Source organism: Oncorhynchus nerka, linkage group LG14 (assembly GCF_034236695.1).
Source record: "Oncorhynchus nerka isolate Pitt River linkage group LG14, Oner_Uvic_2.0, whole genome shotgun sequence".
NCBI classification, from domain to species: Eukaryota; Metazoa; Chordata; class Actinopteri; order Salmoniformes; family Salmonidae; genus Oncorhynchus; species Oncorhynchus nerka.
The window spans coordinates 47,169,339-47,185,409 of NC_088409.1; the positions used below are offsets into that span (position 1 = coordinate 47,169,339).

The 16,071-nt window shown below is 43.6% G+C and overlaps 1 pseudogene; it reads left to right on the forward strand.

Annotated features, from left to right (window-relative positions):
• Window positions 1–9,507: 9,507 nt before the first annotated feature.
• Window positions 9,508–16,071, forward strand: part of LOC115141240 (forkhead box protein O3-like) — a 38,393-nt pseudogene continuing 31,829 nt past the window's right edge.

Genomic DNA, 16,071 nt, shown 5'->3' on the forward strand with positions numbered 1-16,071 from the left:
ATTGATTAAATACAGTTTTTCCAGAATCTACAGACAATACCCCAGAATGACAAAGTGAAAAAAGGTTTTGAGAAATGTTTTCACATTTATTAAAAAATAAAAATATTGTTTACATAAGTTTTCAGACCCTTTGCTATGAGACTCGAAATTGAGCTCAGGTGCATCCTGTTTCCATTGATCATCCTTGAGACATTTCTACAACTTGATTAGAGCACCGGTGGTAAATTCAATTGATTGGACATGATTTGGAAAGGCACACACCTGTCTATATAAGGTCCCACAGTTGACGGTGCATGTCAGAGCAAAAATCAGAGCTTCTCTGTGGAGATGGTTGTCCTTCTGGAAGGTACTCCCATCTCTGCAGCACTCCACCAATCAAGCCTTTATGGTAGACTGGTCAGACGGAAGCCACTCCTCAGTAAAAGGCACATGACTGACCGCTTGGAGTTTGCCAAAAGGCACCTAAAGGACTCTCAGACCATGAAAAAACAGATTCTCTTGTCTGATGAAGCCAGGATTGAACTCTTTGGCCTGAATGCCAAGCGTCACATCTGGAGGAAACCTGGCACCATCGCTTCAGTGAAGCATGGTGGTGGCAGCATCTTGCTGTGGGGATGTTTTTCAGCGGCAGGTACTGGGAGACTTGTCAGGATCGAGGGAAAGATGAACGGAGCAAAGTGCAGAGAGATCCTTGATGAAAACCTGCTCCAGAGCACTCAGGACCTAAGACTGGGGCAAAAGTTCACCTTCCAACAGGACAACGACCCTAAGCATACAGCCAAGACAATGCAGGAGTGGCTTCGGGACAAGTCTCCCTAATGTCCTTGAGTGGCCCAGCCAGAGCCCAGACTTGAAACCGATCGAACATCTCTGGAGAGACCTGAAAAAAGCTGTGCAGCGACACTCCCTATCCAACCTGACAGAGCTTGAGAGGATCTACAGAGAAGAATGGGAGAAACTCCCCGGTGTGCCAAGCTTGTAGCGTCATACCCAAGAAGGCTCGAGGCTGTAATCGCTGCCAAAGGTGCTTAAACAAAGTACAGAGTAAAGGGTCTGAATACTTACAGTACCAGTCAAAAGTTTGTACACACAGTGTCACCAGCAAAGCATCATTAAACCACCACCTCCATGCTTCACGGTGGGAACTACACATGCAGAGATCATCCGTTCACATACTCTGCGTCTCACAAAGACATGGCAGTTGGAACCAAAAATATCACATTTGGACTCATCAGACCAAAGGAAAGATTTCCACCGGTCCAATGTCCATTGCTCATGTTTCTTGGCCCAAGCAAGTCTCTTCTTCTTGTTGGTGTCCTTTAGTAATGGTTTCTTTGCATAAATTCAACCATGAAGGCCTGATTCATGCAGTCTCCTCTGAACAGTTGATGTTGAGATGTGTCTTTTACTTGAACTCTATGAAGCATTTATTTGGGCTGCAATTTCTGAAGCTGGTAACTCTAATAAACTTATCCTCTGCAGCAGAGGTAACTCTGGGTCTTCCTTTCCTGTGGCGGTCCTCATGAAAGCCAGTTTCTTCATAGCGCTTGATGTTTTTTGTGACTGCACTTGAAGAAACTTATCAAAGTTTTTGAAAATGTTCACATTGACTGACCTTCATGTCTTAAAGTAAAGATGGACTTTCGTTTCTCTTTGCTTATTTGAGCTGTTCTTGCAATAATATGGACTTGGTATTTTTCCAAATAGGGCTTTCTTCTGTATACCACCCACAACACAACTGATTGGCTCAAATGCATTAAGAAGGAAAGAAATTCCACAAATTAACCTTTAAACAAGGCACACCTGCTAATTGAAATGCATTCCAGGTGACTACCTAATGAAGCTGGTTGAGAGAATGCCAAGGATGTGGAAAGCTGTCATCAAGGCAAAGGGTGTCTACTTTGAGGAATATAAAATATAAAATACACTGCTCAAAAAAATAAAGGGAACACTAAAATAACACATCTTAGATCTGAATGAATGAAATATTTATATTAAATACTTTTTTCTTTACACAGTTAAATGTGCTGACAACAAAATCACACAAAAATTATCAATGGAAATCAAATTTATCAACCCATGGAGGTCTGGATTTGGAATCACACTCAAAATTAAAGTGGAAAACCACACTACAGGCTGATCCAACTTTGATGTAATGTCCTTAAAACAAGTCAAAATGAGGCTCAGTAGTGTGTGTGGCCTCCACGTGCCTGTATTGACCTCCCTACAACTCCTGGGCATGCTCCTGACGAGGTGGTGGATGGTCTCCTAAGGGATCTCCTCCCAGACCTGGACTAAAGCATCCGCCAACTCCTGGACAGTCTGTGGTGCAACGTGGCGTTGGTGGATGGAGCGAGACATGATGTCCCAGATGTGCTCAATTGGATTCAGGTCTTGGGAACGGGCGGGCCAGTCCATAGCATCAATGCCTTCCTCTTGCAGGATCTGCTGACACACTCCAGCTACATGAAGTCTAGCATTGTCTTGCATTAGGAGGAACCCAGGGCCAACCGCACCAGCATATGGTCTCACAAGGGGTCTGAGGATCTCATCTCGGTACTTAATGGCAGTCAGACTACCTCTGGCGAGCACATGGAGGGCTGTGCGGCCCCCCAAAGAAATGCCACCCCACACCATGACTGACCCAAAGCCAAACCGGTCATGCTGGAGGATGTTGCAGGCAGCAGAACGTTCTCCACGGCGTCTCCAGACTGTCGCGTCTGTCACATGTGCTCAGTGTGAACTTGCTTTCATCTGTGAAGAGCACAGGGCGCCAGTAGCGAATTTGCCAATCTTGGTGTTCTCTGGCAAATGCCAAACGTCCTGCACGGTGTTGGGCTGAAAGTACAACCCCCACCTGTGGATGTCGGGCCCTCATACCACCCTCATGGAGTCTGTTTCTGACCGTTTGAGCAGACACATGCACATTTGTGGCCTGTTGGAGGTCATTTTGCAGGGTTCTGGCAGTGCTCCTCCTGCTCCTCCTTGCACAAAAGCGGAGGTAGCGGTCCTGCTGCTGGGTTGTTGCCCTCCTACGGCCTCCTCCACGTCTCCTGATGTACTGGCCTGTCTCCTGGTAGCGCCTCCATGCTCTGGACACTACGCTGACAGACACAGCAAACCTTCTTGCCACAGCTCGCATTGATGTGCCATCCTGGAGGAGCTGCACTACCTGAGCCACTTGTGTGGGTTGTAAACTTCGTCTCATGCTACCACTAGAGTGAAAGCACCGCCAGCATTCAAAAGTGACCAAAGCATCAGCCAGGAAGCATAGGAACTGAGAAGTGGTCTTTGGTCACCACCTGCAAAACCACTCCTTTATTGGGGTGTCTTGCTAATTGCCTATAATTTCCACCTGTTGTCTATTCCATTTGCACAACAGCATGTGAAATGTATTGTCAATCAGTGTTGCTTCCTAAGTGGACAGTTTGATTTCACAGAAGTGTGATTGACTTGGAGTAAAGTGTTCACTTTATTTTTTGAGCAGTGTATATTTTCATTTGTTTAACACTTTTTTGGTTACTACATGATTCCATAAGTGTTATTTCATAGTGTTAATGTCTTCATTATTATTCTATAATGTAGAAAAAAGTAAAAATAAAGAAAAACCCTTGAATGAGTAGGTGTGTCCAAGCTTTTGACTGGTACTGTATGTAAATGTGATATTTCATTCTGATTTTTTTTGCTTTGTCATTATGTGTGTGTGTGTTCGTTGATGGGGGTGGGGGGGGGGGCAATTTAATCCATTTTAAAATGAGGCTATAACATAACAATTTGTAGAAAAAGTCAATGGGGTCGAAATACTTCCCGAATGCACTGTAGCTGCAAGTGCACATCATGCCCAATGCTCAAAGGTATACTGCGAGATTTTGTTTTCATACTTACCCATAGTCAGACGAACGAGTCAGACGAACAAATGGATTCCATTTTTAGTCTCCCGGTACAGTAGCGAGCTTTGGGGAACTACTCCAAAGCTGGGTGGTTGGTCATGTATAATCTTACAAAGCTAAACATACTGTCGTCATCGATATTTTATAAATGTGTTACTTTTACTGAACATAAGAAATACGATTCTATCCACTTCCTTATTCATTCTCCGATGTCGTATAGAGATTGCAAAGTTGTATTTGTCCCAGCAGGGTGTCTGTGAGCGCACGGCCAGTGCCATTGAGACAGGTAATGGAAAAGTAGGTAAGTAGAATAATGACCTAAATTGTGAAATCTCGCAGTATCCCTGCATTGACTGAGCTGGCAGTTCAATGTCAAGTGATCCTGGTGTGTTAAGAGGCGACTGTGTCTGAAAGGAGGGGCTGGGAAGCAGGTGGCTATCTCTCCTTGACTTATTAGCATGTCAGGCTTGGTGAACAGTTTGACGTTTATTGTCATAAATCAGAACTGAGCGATTTTGGCTAGATGGGCCAGCTGCAAAGTCTAAATAGTCTCGTAAAAATGAATTTAAGTTCAGGCATTAGGCTTACTAGCAGTGTGGTTAAGGTTAGGTTTCAAATCTGATTGTATAACTTTGTGGTTGTGCCAGCTAGTCACCACTGCAATGATTTGGTTGGCGAGGTCTTGCTCATTGGTAGAGAGGACTACTTTATTTCATCATGGGCTCACCTGCCCTCACCTTCGGCCTGCCTTACAACATGTCTGTCCCATTGCCATTAAGTCTGCTTGTAATGATTCAAATACAGCCCTTTTCTGTGCACAGAATTCCATAGTGGCTGATTTATCAATGAAAGTACAAGATAGAGACAGCGCTCTTCTTACCACTTTGACCAACAACCAAAACCAGACTCATGGCCCGAAGGACAAGGACTGAGTCTGATGTTTCTTGCTGCCTGTAAAGTGAATTATATATTAAAGAAGCAGATGCCTTTTGCCCAGGGCTGTTTATGTCCAGCCCATCATACACAACATTCTGCTGGCTTTATTCCACTTAAACTTGTGTTTAGTAGCCTGATCTCTGGTCATGAGCCCCCCCCCACCCCCCCGCCCTGTGTACCTCTCCTCCGTGCTGCCTGAGGAACCCAGCCAGGCTAATCAGCTGCTTGGCATCGGGCCCTCTCAGCCATTGTGGATCCAGCCAACCAATGGTTTCTTCTTGTGCGAGTGAGTGATTCAACTCACTGCCGGAGGCAGAGGCCAAGCGATGGTGCCTCAGTTTCTTAGAAAATAGAGCTCAGAGCTCCTCCTAAAAACCAGATTAAACAATGAGGTAAATGCAGTAACATGACCTCTTGGGTTGCACACAGTCAATAGTAATGTTCATCATGTGCAGTCAGTAGTAAAGCATATAGCGATCTTTGGCTCAGCAGAAGGTTATGGACATCTCATAGACTACCCCTATTAAGAAATATGAATCGTATTAATTGAGGATTGTCAGGATAATGTAATGCAGATAATGTACTTATATGCCCATTGTAGAGGGTCATGGACATAACCCTGACCTTCCCACTCCTCATCTCACCCGCCATGGCTCTAATAAGTGGGAAATCAATGTGTATTCCCCAATGTCATGTTCATGTATTTGACAACCAGAACACACATCTATGCCACCTTACCATCTTCTGCCACCCAAAGAAACAGCCTAGTACAGGAGAATTGTCAAGGAGATTTTTATCATCCAGACATTGTTTAACTTGTAAATAGGATTAAGCAGGCCAGTATCGTATTAGTTAAACCTCTCACTATCAGAGCCCTCGAAACAACAGAGGAAAGAAACTGTTACCTGCGCACCACTTTTATCCCACTCCGCTGCATTCCGTCGTAATTATAGCCTCTTGGATCCACTCATCTTTGTGCCTCTGAACATTGTGTTCATACCAGGTAGGGCCCGTGCCAAGATCTGTGCCACGATAAGCCTGACTCTTTGCCCAGGGCAGGAAGTATTTAAGTCAGCCCAAGTTGGGCTGGTGCCACGGAGGGGGTGAAATCCAGACTTGCCTACTCAGGAACATTCTTGATAATTGGAAAGGAGCCTCTCCTTCCTGTGTTATTGGGAACCCATATGCTTGGTGAGGGAGGCGAACTGTGACTGAAGAGGATGGAGGCGTTTTCCCAGGACGGACATCGGTCTCCCTAGGGCCTCCTTGTGGCTCCTCCAACTTCGTCTTCCACTCATCCCAGTACCACCAGAGCGACATGGGTACATGGCCTACTTAAGTAAAGATGTGAGGTTACTGGAGGTGGGAGGGGAATGATGGGTGGGTCTAGGCTGTGGGGAAGTGGGAGGGAACCCTTTCTTTTTTGTAGGTGAATGAAATTCCACTGAGTGCTTTTTCGGTGTGCCAATTTACAGGCGCAACTTGTGCTGTTGTGGAGCAGCTCTTAGCCCAGCCTGCGGCTGCCCCGCTTGTGGCTGAAGTGGTTCGCTGTGGTGAAGGGCTTTTGGAAGATCAGCCACAGAGAGCGCCTTAAGCCAGCCCTCCTGCCTCGGAATGTCTGGTATGGGGACCAGTGTAAAGCAGCCTGCCTGCCTGGACGGGCCGTACACACACTCTCGGCGCTAGGTTACGTCTCCTGACAGTGACAAGGCCTCCCTCTGTCTCTCCACCTATTCCTCGCCTCCCCTCTTCTCCCTCCTGAGGTGTGGTTCTCTTCCAAGCCTCTGGATTGGGTCCACTGTCTCATCACATCTGATTAGTTATTTTTTTATATGTTCTCAGTAGAAGTTCTTGTTCCCGAGACATGTTATGATGCAATGCTGGCCGAAACTCCATAGCTTGGAAATTGTAACTTTTCAGTGTCTCTGAAGAGTGTGAAGAGCGCCCTGCAAAACTCTAACTAGCATAGTAATAAAAAACTGTCTGTTAAGCTAGAGATACAGTATATTTTTTGTTGTTGTATGAGCTACATCTCAATCAACCACATCTGTTGATGTCTGCCTTCATCATCTACTGTGAAAGGTGGCAGAGCTAGTGTGGTATTTGTCAGACCAGGAGACATCCTGAAAATCGGTCTTCTCACAAAAACATCTGTAGTGTCTGAACGGTTTGGCCTAAACACTAATATGACCCCTCTATTGAAAGGTGAGACTCTCACGAACGCGTTGGTTGATTTCCTCTAGGATGCCCACAAGACTCATCTGAAGGTAGACCAGTACCATCTCAAAATATTTATGGAAGTATACAACCGTTCAAAAGTTTGGGGTCGCTTAGAAATGTCCTTGTTTTTGAAAGAAAAGTACATTTTTTGTCCATGAAAATAACATAAAATTGATCAGAATTACAGTGTGGACATTGTTAATGTAGTAAATGACTATTGTAGCTGGAAACGGCTGATTGTTTTTGGAATAATTAGCAGTACAGAGGTCCATTATCAGCAACCATCACTCCTGTGTTCCAATGGCACGTTGTGTTAGCTAATCCAAGTTTCTCATTTTTAAAGGTTATTTGATTATTAGAAAACCCTTTTGCAATTATGTTAGCACAGCTGAAAACTGTTGTTCTGATTAAAGAAGCAATAAAACTGGCCTTCTTTAGACTAGATGAGTATCTGGCTCAAAATATCCAGAAACAAAGGACTTTCTTCTGAAACTCGTCAGTCTATTCTTGTTCTGAGTAATGAAGGCTATTCCATTTGAGAAATTGCCAAGAAACTGAAGATCTCATACAACGCTGTGTACTACTCCCTTCACAGAACAGCGCAAACTGGCCCTAACCAGAATAGAAAGAGGAGTGGGAGGCCCCAGTGCACACTTGAGCAAGAGGACAAGTACATTAGAGTGTCTAGTTTGAGAAACAGATGCCTCACAAGTCCTCAACAAGCAGCTTCACTAAATAGTACCCTCAAAACACCAGTCTCAACTTCAACATTGGGATGCTGGCCTATGTAGAGTTTCTCTGTCCAGTGTCTGTGTTCTTTAGCCCATCTTAATCTTTTCTTTTTATTGGCCAGTCTGAGATATGGCTTTTTCTTTGCAACTCTGTCTAGAAGGCCAGCATCCCGGAGTCGCCTCTTCACTGTTGACGTTGAGACAGGTGTTTTGCGGGTACTATTTAATGAAGCTGCCAGTTAAGGACTTGTGAGGTGTCTGTTTCTCAAACTAGACCCTCTAATGTACTTGTCCTCTTGCTCAGTTGTGCACCGGGGCCTCCCACTCATCTTTCTATTCTGGTTAGAGCCAGTTTGCGTTGTTCTGTGAAGGGTATCTCAAGCGATATATTTATTGGTCATACCATGACACATTCTTCCACCTCACGCATGTGCTATATTTGACATGTACAATTTCACAACTGAGACTACTGCATTTTGTAGTCATATTGTGCAACTTTAACTGTACTTACTGTAGTAGGTGTAATGGGTGGGGACTTGGTAGACAATCTCAGCTTGTTATTTAAATAGATGTTTTTCTGGTTGGGATCTTTGTGGCCACTTATATCACTCAAGGAATATGTGAGCGCCCATTGTTGTTTGTGTGTGTGCTGTCAGTCCCTCAACTAAACAATGCTATTCGATCCACCATCTAGTATTGTCCTCAGAACAAAAGCTTCAGCCAAAAACTTCAATCATGGGTAAAATAATGTAGAACATTGACAAGCCCATTCGCAGAACAAATAATGCAATGTGAAGTAAGGTCTGTGTGTGTGTGTGGCAATGACTGTGGGTTAGTAGTGTAGGCCTACCTATCTCATAACTGGTGCGTGCAGACATTCCGTAATGGCCACGACATTGCCCAACCGCTCACCTGATCCTGGCTTGGTTACTTCACTAGACAATGGGCAGCAAGCCAACATGCAGTCTAAGGGTCCACCCCAAACACTTTCAAGATGGAAGATTACATTTTATTCCTCACGAATGAAAAACAAATATTTAAAAGTCACTGCCCTGATCCTGAATCTACCCTGTATTCTTTTGAACACTGTATTAGTGAGCAACCCATGTACAGTAAATTAGATGTCTCCATGTGTGTAATAACTGTGTAATAGGATTGTAAAGCAAGTTTTATTTATTTGGTGGAAAGTACAGTATAGGTCAGCGTTTGGGTATATGTTTTCCATTCCTGTGTGGTTAAAAAAAGGCATTATGGGTTAGGCAGCCCCCTATGTCTATTTTTACTTTTCTAGTTTTATGTAGTTTATAGGGCTCGTGTCTGTTTTTCGAAAACCACTGACCCATATGTTTTGAGTTAGACTAACATGGTGTCTAAATACCACGTCTGTGACTACTCTTTGCTTTTGTTCACCTTTTACTGTCAATGACAAATATGTGATGCAGACTTACCACCAATAAAATTATAATTTCTCAGTCAAAGTAAAGGACACTACATTGATTACATTATTAATCTGAATGAACCCCTTCGGCCATATAATCAGCCAATGGACAACGTGGTCTGAACTGCGGTAGCCAATCGCGTCTAAGCACCTGAGCAATGCGCCCGCCCAGCTGTCAATTTTGACACATGAGGAGGCGGCACCATACAGTGGGCGGAATCCCCTCGGTCAATGTAGCAATCTGGTTGTTACACACACGGGTCAAACAGGGGCTGCCACTGGGAGTCTGACATCCTCAACGGTCATTTCTGCAAGTGTAGAAAGAAACAGGCTGCTGTAACGCATCGAAGCTTGGCAAAAGCGATTTTAGAAAATTATGTGCTACGCCTACATTTTCTTCCGGTGATGGAGGGAAAAGAGCAGAGATAATTGAACAGCATGTAGCTATTTTATTTTTTCTTCACTCATATCGGATTAGAATCTGGGGTTACCTAATCTCTGTTAATCTGAACTAAATCTATCTAATTGTGGTAGAAAACTACACTCCCGCTGTTCTGGTGCACCACCAGAGACGCTTTGAGCATCAGTGGGTCTTTTTGGACACGGTGCCGCCAAAAGGAGATTATCAACTGATTCTCCAAGACGGATCATAAGGACATTAAGAGAGTATATCTGCACCAAATTCTCTTAAAAGTGAAAGTTTGGCTAATTGGAATCTGGAGACCAAATATCGCATTAAAACGCGCAGCAGCCGCTTTTCCAGAGATTAAGAACATTATTCATATTTTTCATGTTGCAACAACATACCGCTTTATGATGGGGTTGATATGATATGTGAGAGAGTTCTGGCCGGGGTGTTCTAAACATGTTCTGGGAGTAATGTGCGCGCCATCCAATGGCAGCATCTATTCCACACCACAGCGTCAGCGCGTCATCAGTTCACATTTACGAAACGAGTTTTATTAAATGAGGACATGTGAGGGGATCTGAGAGTAAGAAAAGGAGATTGGAGATAGACTGACTACATGTTAGAAATACTAGAGGCGAGCAATACGTGTGTTACAATTATTTATCAAGTGGACAACAACAGACTGATGCTGGACTGTGCAATGTCTGGAAGTGTGTCGCTTTTTTAAAAGACACATGCGACCCGATTTTTAAAAAAAAAGTATCATTGCAATTGAATTCGGAATCGTTTGTGTGTGACTGTGAATGGATTTGCATTTGCCAGCCTATTCCGTGAAGACTGTAATATTTAATAATTTGCGACAATCACACATCATCGCTTGTCTGTGCTGTCTTGCACAATCCTGTTGATTTCAAATGATTATTGTCTAATGTTTTTTCGGATCCTTTCGACGGCTCTCTGCATCTCTATTCTCGTTATATGAGGTATCATCTGTTGCTGCAGCCGGATGAACTGACACTGTCATGCGTTTGGATTGACTCTAGCTGCTGGAGATGTAGGCAATTCACAATTCCCCCAATTGAACATGTTTTATTTCAGGTAAAATGGGAGAACGATTATTGTTACTATTATTGCTACTCTTATCGTTACATGCGGGTCGGTGATAGCCCACTGCAGACGAGCTATTCAACATCATCCATCTCCACAGCAGCCGGCTTCTCAGAGATTTGATCGTTACTTTATTGAATCAGACTGTAATATCCTCGTCACGAGACGGATTTCGCCTTGAAGTAGGCCTAGTATTGGAGACAATACGGGAATAGTGGAGGTATTGTATTTCTTTCTAACCCGCTTATTCCTTCACAACTGAGGATAAATGTTGATGATGGAGGACGACGAATTGGCTCATCAGGTTGATATCGATTCGGATTTCGAGCCGCAAAGCCGGCCTCGCTCGTGCACTTGGCCACTGCCTTGTCCGGAGGATTTCCCCGAAGTGCAGGAGGTCAATGGGGGTCTTCCACTGACCACCATCAAGGTGGAACCAGATGACAATCTAGCCGTTTCAGCGTGCAGAGCGGGGAGAATGGGTGGCACGCCGACGGAGCTGAAGCATCCAGCAGTCGCCCCTGCTCCCATCCGCGCGACGCACCCATGCTTGGCCAGCGCGGCACTTGATGTGACTGGACAATTGCGCAAAGCCAAATCCTCGCGGCGGAACGCATGGGGTAACCAGTCGTACGCGGACCTTATCACACGAGCCATTGAAAGCACCCCTGAAAAAAGACTCACGCTTTCACAGGTCTATGATTGGATGGTCCGCTATGTTCCCTATTTCAAGGATAAGGGCGACAGTAATAGTTCAGCTGGATGGAAGGTAAGCGCATGTCTAACAATTGTAATAATTTTGAATACTTTATGTCGATATTAAACACACCAGAAGTCTCAGCCAAAACAACATTGGGTATGCTATTCCTGGGCTATAGGCTACATTATTGCACATGTAGTGTATATTACATTGCCACATGTTACACTTTAGGATCGTTACGCATGAATGGTGCCATGTAATTATCCCTCGCGTCAATGGCACTGATCAATAAATGACTGTAGCCTACCATTGACAACAACATGGAATGGAGCTGGGTAGAGGTTGGAAAAGCACGGTGCATACCTTCATAATTCCATCTTTGGTTTGGCTACGTGTATACAGTAAATGAGTAACCGCCCCCATTCCACAGCCTATGATCATGAAAATGCACACATGGCATGCATTTTTATATTGGTTCCTTTTGTTTCTCTCCTCTCTCTCTCCTTTTCTCTCTCTCTCTCTCTCTCTCTCTCTCTCTCTCTCTCTCTCTCTCTCACACTATCTCCATGTGTGTGAGACAGAGAAATAAGCCCTAGACAGAGGCATATAGCCAATTAAAAATCTATTTTCACTTCAAATATTTGTTGTACACCTACTTTATACTCTCTTTTTAAGGTGTCACTTGAGAGAGTTGTAGCTGGTCAGCTGTCAATGGTGTAAATACCCACTGGGCACTTGGTTGAATCAATGTTGTTTCCATGTCATTTCAATTAAATTACATAGAACCAACATGGAATAGATGTTGAATTGACGTCTGTGCCCAGGGGTTAGGCTATTCAAAAGGGGCTTTTCTCCAGACACACACTCTCTCACACACACACACACACACACACACACACACACACACACGCACACACACAGACTTCCACCTGTCTCGCCAGCAGCCTAGAGCAGCCTCTCCGGGATGTCTGCCCATTTTACTGTATCAGCCTCATTATTATGCCGTCTCACTCCCATCGCTGTTGTTCATTAACACAAGCTAATGTTAAGAACATAAAATCCCAAAGTAACAAGGAAAGTTAGAGGCACAAGTGTGTGGCTGTTGATATTGTACCTCTCAGAGAGGAGATCTTGAGGCCCAGACATGATGAGGTCACAGGTGGGAGAGTTTTATAAACCCACACCACAACACTTGTCCAGGTAGAAGAACCCTTTATGGTTCCAGATAGAACGTTTTCACCCAATGAAGAACACTTTTGGAATCCTTTCTTTCATAGACACAAGGTTTTGTATGAAAAAGGTTCCAAAAGGTTCCATGTAGAACCCTCGTCCCTGTAGATCAGAAGAACCCTTTTAGAACCTTTGTGAAATTCACAGCAGTTTGAACCGTTGTCGTGCATGCAGTGGGATTGACTGTAGTATCCCTCCCCTCTTCGCTGTCAGTCATTCCTGTTGGTTCCCTCCTAAGAGGCTGTTTTGAAAGCTACTGTCATGGTCTCTTTTTCTGTCTGTGTGATCGTATCAAATCAATATTTATTGGTCGTGCACACATATTTTGCAGGTGCAGCCAAATGCTTGTGTTTCCAACTCCCACAGTGAAGTAATACCTAACAATCCAAAAAAATAAGAAATATCAGGACGAACAATGTCAGAGTCCGGAATATACACTGAGTTTACAAAACATTAAGAACTCCTGCTCTTTCCATGACATAGACAGACTAGGTGAATCCATGTGAAGCTATGATCCCTTATTGATATCACCTGTAGATGAAGATGAGGAGACAGGTTAAAGAAGGATTTTTAAGCCTTGAGACAATTGAGACATGGATTGTGTATGTGTGCCATTCAGAGAGTGAATGGGCAAGGCAAAATATTTAAGTGCCTTTGAACGGGGTATGGCAGTAGTTATATTAGCACCGAGTGTGTCAAGAACTGCAATGCTGCTGGGTTTTTCACACTCAATAGTTTCCTGTGTGTATATCAAGAAGGATCCACCACCCAAATAACATCCAGCCAACTTCATACAACTGTGGGAAGCATTGGAGTCAACATGGGCCAGCATCCCTGTGGAACACTTTCGACACCTTGTAGAGTCCATGCCCTGATGAATTGAGGCTGTTCTGAGGGCAAAAAAAGGTGCAATCAATATTAGGAAGGTGTTCCTAACGTTTTGTACACTCAGTGTATATGTATATGATGGCGTGTATAGACATATTATTATTATTATAATACTTTTTTTACCTTTATTTAACAAGGCAGGTCAGTTAAGAACAAATTCTTACTTTCAATGACTAGTCCATCACTCTAACCACTAGGCTACCTGCCGCCCCATTATGGCCAGCATATGAATAGGACAGGTGTATACAGTATATACATAAAAAAAACATCCACTGTACATGTAGGCTATGTTGTGATGGTTTTACCCTCACAATTTAACGGCGAGATCCTCCAAAACATATGAGAAAATCATCAGGGCTAGTTTGATTGCTCACTACTTATTGTGAATGGACATGGTTAGGTGAGGGTTTAACAAGGGGCGGGCTAAGCAGGGCACAACGCCGTGGAGCGTTCCGATCTTACCTAGAACTAACATGCCTCTCTGACATGTAGAATCAGTAATAATGTGGGCTCTATTCATGACATTGCAATGTTCAACAAAGCTAGCCTTGAACACGAGCCCAAAAAAGCAGCTTTGAAAGGACCACAGCTAGTAATCAACACCAGAACACGTGGGATTCAGAACTACACTAATAACACCCCATAAAAGAGTGAAAATCGCACATGTCAGTTCATCACCTACCAGGTATTTCATGCTTGGCAAGTGTCAGTTTCGTCTTTCACAACCAGGCTCAGAGTAATGAACCAACACTTTATTGGTGTACATGTGAGAAATGCTTGGAGGCCTGGGGTTTTAAGTGTTTCTTTTCCATTTAAACCCGACTGTCTTTATGATCTGTATGTCTCTCTTTGTGGAGTTCGGTCGTCTTCACATAAACACCTGTTGTAGTCTGGTTCTAAAAGAGGCCTTTGGGTGTGTCCCAAATGGCGCCCAATCCCACAAGGGCCCTGGTCAAAAGTGGTGCACTACATAGGGAGCAGGGTACACTTAGGTAGTCACGAGTTGAGGAGTATGTCGAGTTCAGTCCTTTAGTCTGCTTAGCCTTAATCACCAAGCGCCTGACTAACTCTTAACTCTTTAAGTCCAGCCCATTTAAGTGAGCGCTGCTAAGGTGTGTGTGCAGGTGGCTTAGCCCTTGTTATCCCCGCCCTGTACCTCGACGGCAGTGGCACTACTAACAGACATTTAGTTTATTATGTACACAACAAATACACAACGAATACAAACAAAAAAATACTGAAATATACAAACAAGAGTACATAAACCTAACAAGGGGTATTACATATCAATATTCATTTTCAATTTGTTACATACTTTTATGGTGTGCATTGCTTTTTTGTTTTTACATTTACTGATTATTTCAAAATAATATTTCAATTCTATCTTAAATCATGTGAAGAGGGGTTTGGTCTCTGCCCACTTCCTTTTATGGACAAAGAATCTTCCATGAAAGATTAACAAATGAACAATGAAAGTTAAATCAGGGTCCATATCATTTGGATCAAAATTCAAACGTAATATCAGAATCTTTCCAATTAACAGGAATAGTTGTTTACTTGAAAATAAAATCTTCTAACTCACACAAATCTTCTGACATAAGAACAGTCCCAAAATAATTGGTCAAGAGTCTCTGGGTCACAACCACAAAATACACATTTGTTATCAATAGCTATTTTAAACCTCTGTATAATAAAGGTATTTACAGGGTCGATTCTATCAATGAGTTTGTATGATACTTCTTTCACCTTATTAGATATACAATATTTGCCAGACGTTGTTCCAGTTCACTTGTCCTAGGGCTCCATTCCAGTACATTTTAGCAGAGGGAATAGTAACATATTGACATAGCTAACAGACTTTAACCGCTAAGCGACAGCCCAGCTTTATCTTTAGCACTAGTGTCACCCAGTCAGCGAGCCCGACAGTTACGAAACGGGCAAATTAGGGGGTTTGACTCCCTGGAAGACTGAGAAAGTCTGAGGACCAGGGTTATTATGAACACAGCTTTATTATGAACGGCGAGAGGCGCGGTCCGTCCCAGGTAATGAAGGTGTTTAGGAAAGTTGTTTTAAAGCAAGGCATAATTGCAGTAATAGCCTTGGCCTGGTTTCATTGAGAGACGTGGTAGGTAATGAAAACATACACTTAGAGGAAGCACTCGCGTACTCAGGCCTGAGGAGACAGTGTTTAACGCGACACAACCCCATCGTCCGTACAGCAGCCGTTCGTATGTAATAAAAACGTATGGTATAGTCAATAATCACTTTAAATGATGGACTGTGCAAGGGCTTTAACGTCCAGTTGTTGGCCAACTGCTTTTGATGCGAATACTGTCGCAGACTCGCAGCACAGTCCAAATTATGAGTCAGTTGTTTGTAGACGTTTGTAGGCTCCCTAATTATTCGTAAGGAGTGTGTGAGAGTTGGATAAGATTTCTTGCATCATACGCTGCATTCCCATTTCAATCAAAAGGCGAAAGCATTTGATGTGGGAACAAGTTTGCTATTTGTTTTGTTTGCGG